The sequence below is a fragment of the Bidens hawaiensis genome, unplaced genomic scaffold, assembly GCF_021521415.1.
Source record: "Bidens hawaiensis isolate Kalapana, Puna unplaced genomic scaffold, B.hawaiensis_p1.1 tig00008580_1, whole genome shotgun sequence".
NCBI classification, from domain to species: Eukaryota; Viridiplantae; Streptophyta; class Magnoliopsida; order Asterales; family Asteraceae; genus Bidens; species Bidens hawaiensis.
In genome coordinates this window covers 267,945-273,160 of record NW_027491619.1, presented here as the reverse complement: position 1 = coordinate 273,160, position 5,216 = coordinate 267,945, and positions in this window count along the sequence as shown.

Sequence of the window (5,216 nt, the reverse complement as noted above, 5' to 3'; positions counted from 1 at the left end):
ATAGGAGTTGTCACACTCTTCGAATCTTGAAGTTCAAATTTTGCAAGCATATCTTCAACGTACTTTCCTTGATGCAACAAAATCCCTGTCAAACTCTGACGAACCTGCAACCCTAGAAATATTGTCATTTCCCCCAACGAACTCATTTCAAACCTCTTCTTCATCACCTCCTCAAATTCAGAGCATAACTCAGTACTAGTAGACCCAAAAATAATGTCATCCACGTAAATTTGAACAAGAATCAAATCTTTTCCAGCGTTTTAAGGAACAACGTTTGATCAATGGTTCCTCTCTTATAACCGTGACCCAGAAGATGAGCAGTCAAGGTTGAATACCACGCCCGAGGTGCTTGATGAAGACCATAAAGTGCCTTATCTAACTTGTAGACATGAGTAGAATTCTTTGAGTCAACAAACCCGGATGGCTGATCCATGTAAATCTTCTCCTTAATTTCTCCATACAGAAATGCAGTTTTGACATACATCTGATAGACCGTAAAACCCATGAACGAGGCATATGCTATAAAAATCCGAATGGTTTCAAGTCTAGCTACAGGAGCATACACTTCGGTGTAGTCGAAACCTTCAACATGAAGAAAACCGCGAACGAAAAGTCGTGCCTTGTTTCGAACAATAACCCCGGTGGCATCTTGCTTGTTTCAGAAAACCCATCTTGTATCAGACACTTTCTTTGCCATGGGCAGCTCAACCAATCTCCAAACCTTGAGCTTATCAAACTGATTCAATTCCTCATGCATAGCATCCATCCAGCATGGTTCTTGAAGAGCCATTTCTACTGACTTTGGCTAAATCTGAGAGATAAAACAAGAAAACAAGCAATTATTGATGTGTTCGGTCTGACTTCTGGTGACACACCTATTTCAAGATAACCTATGACATTCTCAATTGGATGATCTCGCTGAATTCTTGATGGAATTGATTACTCGGGAACAGAACTGGCGGAGGGTAAGTTTGAAAGATCTTTAAAGACTTCAGTGAAAGGATTTTTCCATCCAGATGTCTTCGTACTATGTGAGTACAAGGTGCTGGCGATGTATTCATTAGGGATGACATCTAGAAATAAGGTGCTTCTGAAAATTTGACGAATAGGACTCTCCCCCTCAATTATTGGAGTATTTTCTACTGAAGTTGGTGAGGAGACAGTTTCGGTAACCTTTTCTTGTTTATTGTCTGACGATGGATGAGTGGTATCGGGTGAGTCTTAGAGGTCATCATCCAGAACTGAAGATATATGAGAGACAGCAGGTAAATCTTCTTTCTCAGAATGTACAGTATCAGCACCAGAAATTTCTATATCGATGACGGGAAACACTTTGAAGGGTTTGAAGAGTTCATTGTAATCGAACAACCAGTCAGGACCAACACGAGCATCTGTCTCATTTTCTTCCGACCAACGTACAGCATGCGATTCTACTATTTTCTTGGTTGACTTGTTGTAAACTCTGTAGGCATTACGACCAACATATCCGACAAAATAACAATCATCAGCTTTAGCTCCAAATTTTGGAGTTGATTCAAGATTCAGTAGAGTACATGGACAACCAAACGCCCTAAAATGTGCTACCGTGGCTTGTGACCATAGACAATCTCATATGGGGTCTTCATTTGTGACTTGTTAATCAGCACACTATTTTGAACATAACACGCCGTATTGACAGCTTCTGCCAAGAAGAATAAGGGCAGTTTTGAATCACACATCATGGTTCTTGCTGCCTCAATAAGAGTCTCGTTTCTTCGCTCAGCCACACCATTCTGTTGCGGTGTCCGAGCTGAACTGTACTGTCGAAGTACCCCCTTCTCTGCACAAATATAGTTCAAAGAAGCATTCTTGAATTCTGTGTCATTGCCACAACGAATGCCATTCAGATTTAAGTTAAAAGACATAAGCACCACGAAATTTTTGATCAATTATGCAGTTTCACTCTTATTTGACAAGAAAAACACCCAAGTTAAACTTGAGTAGTTATCAGTAATAACGAGAAAGTAAGAATTGAGAGAAAGACTCAAAACATGAACTAAACCGAACAGGTCCATATGCAGTAACTGAAACACTAATGAAATGGTATTAATCAGATTTGGGTTATTAGATTTGCGATTATGTTTACCCATGGCACAAGCCACACACTTTTCAATAGTAACAAAATCTTTGACGGGCTCCAAATCGTTTTTTGCAAGACAGTTTAAATTCTTATTGCACGACCGAGACGATGATGCCAAAGCATGCATTATGTTCTGACACTTTAGAAAATAAGCATGCTATTTCATCAGGAACATTTTTGCTCATGTCGATCATATAAGCAGTATCTTTTCTTTGTGGTCAAACAAGAATCCAGTCTTCTGGTATAATTATACAAGGTTTTAAAATCAGACACTCTTTATTAATGAATTGAGTTGAGAAACCCTTGTCACAGATCTGTGAGACACTCAACAGACTGTGCTTCAACTCAGGAACAAAATTAACGTTCTCAAATTTTAGAACACCATTACTTACAGTACCCTTCTGTGTAATCTTCCCTTTCTCTCCTCTCACGAAGGAAACATACCCACCGTTAAAGATTTGAATGTCGTGTAGCTAAGAAATGTCTCCTGTCATGTGCCTGGAACAACCACTATCAACATACCAGGGTTTGATCATATTCCTCCATAACTGTTCCTGCACGATATGCGAGATTAGTTAGACTTTGGTACCCAGTCCATAGTTACACTGAGTGAACCTGATTCATTTACGGTTGTCATGGGTTGCCATGACATTTCCTTTCGATCATCTAATATGGAATTCGATGTCTCTTTTACCGGGAGTTAGGCAACCATTCATGTCTACCATTGCAAGATTTGGCATTATTTGTACGGGCTTGGTGTCTGGTATGCAAGTGGGAGACACAAATGACTTTTCCTTTCTCACTTGTTATGGTTTAGAAGTCGTGCTCGTTTTTGAGACTGAAGCACCGATTCTACCACCTTTACGAAACATGTTAGGCTTGGTCTTTTGAGGACTAAACCTACCAAGTTTGTTTCTGTTCCCATTACGAGGCATATTCCCCTGATAGAATCCATAGTATGGTACATATGGACGGTGTGGATAATTTCTACCAATATGAGTAGGAGTGCCACAGTTAAAACATGTTTGACGTTTTATATAGAATTTATTTTGGTCAACTCCCTGTTTGGACTGGTTGTGTATACTAGTTTGTTTTGGCTGGTGTTTACTGCTTGACACATTGTTTGGCTTATTACCATGTTTGTCATTAGAGCATCCCTCTTTAACAAACTTAGACAATGAGTATTTATTAGAATTTTCCGATTTTTTAAACTTATTAAAAACCACATCACTAGAATTCAAGGTTTTAACAGAATCAACAACACAATTGTCTTTGCTCTTTAAAACAGAGCCCACAGAAATAATCGGAATAACATAATTCAAAATAGGTAATTTTAAAGGAACATCAGAATTAATGTCTTTATTAATTGAAACACATGAATCGTCATTCTCATCAGTCCAATCCTCAATGATAAATTTATCTGTACATGAGGCAAACACATTAGAATCATACACTTCTGAAGTGGACGTAGTAGCCTTTACTGAGTTGACTTTGTCATTTTTAGCTGGTTTACAATATTTCATGTCTTTTACCTTTTCTTCCTACTCTTTTGTAAGAGGAAGACCAGTATCGTTGTCATTATATGGTGGGGGTACGTGACTATATCCTATGCCCTCAGCTTCATTTTCTTTCCACCATAATTGACTTTAAATCATTGAATTGACTACTTTACTAGAACCATCAAATTTTCTAAAGTCTAGTTTAGCCCTTTTAAATTTATTAGTTAGATTTAAAATTTCTAACTTAGAGGCTTCCAGTTCAGCAGTTAATTCAACAATTTTCTGTTTGGCATGAAGGTGGTGACAACATTTTAAACTAAAATCAGATTGAGTTTTGAAAAATCCTTTTTCTGAGCTTCTATTTTATCTAGGAACGCTCTCTCATTTTTCTTTATTTTATAGTTTTTGGATTTTACAACTTCCATTTCCCTAAGCAAGTTACTATTATGAGATTTGTAGAGATCTACTTTATTAATGCAAGCTTCAGAACATAATTGAGAACTTACCTATGATGAGCTGGAGGAAGTGAAAGCCATAAAAGCAAATTGAAGCTCCTTAACTTGTTCCCTCAGCAGCATTTTCTTCCTCAGTATCTTCGACATGAGCAAAATTAGCAGTCTGATTACTTATGTTGAGATCAGCCATCTGATCAGTCCAGGGGAAATGCTGAGCTACCAAACCACGTTCACCATCACCCGAACTGGCCTCACATTCTCCTCTAGCATTTCCCGTTGGGACCAACGCCCTTTCCATGTTTCCTTCTTTTGCTGGATTAGTGCACTCATGAGAAAAATGACCTGGCTCGTGACACTTGTAATATCTCAGAGTATCCTTATTGAAACCCACCTTCTGATTATTTGGCACGTTCCAATTGTTTCTGCCTGTTTTCCTAATAAATTATTTTTAGCACGAAACACTGCCATGGCGATTTGCCAAGAAATATCCATTTCTTCAACATCAGCAGGATGAATTTGATCAAGTTCAGCAGCTATAACTGGTTGAACCAGATTTCAAGCAAGAAACATGTTGTAGCAATTCATGAACCCCTCTATGAAAGCAATGTTTTCTTGAGTTTCATTTGAGATAGAAGGAATCTGACTTGAACTCTGACTAGAAGAGGCACCATATGTTTGAGGCTTAATAGTAGGAGCAAGTGGTTGAGCAGGTATAGTAAAGAACACTGGGGCTGGTTGCGGTGAAGCTTGGGGGAATTAACCCTGAGCGGATTTAAACATTGAAAAGTTATTTTGAGGTTGAAAATGTTGTTGCCCTTGAGTAGCTTTGAACATTGAAAAATTTTCTTGTGAAACGAGTTCATTGTTTGAGGCAACACTGTAGCCAGCTACATTGTAGGAGTTTGCATGGTTTATAGCACGTTGCTTGTCATCCATGTCACAAGCCTTGATGATTGCCATAACCTCAGACAATGTCAGTCTGTTGAGATCTATCGCCGTCTTGATTACCGCAACGTTCATATCCCAACTTTGAGGCAAAGAGTTTACCAACTTATTGTTTGTTTCAACATCTGTTAGATTGATGCCTGCAGATCTCATCTCAATCACAAGAGCTATGAACCTATGAAGCTGTGTTTTCTACGA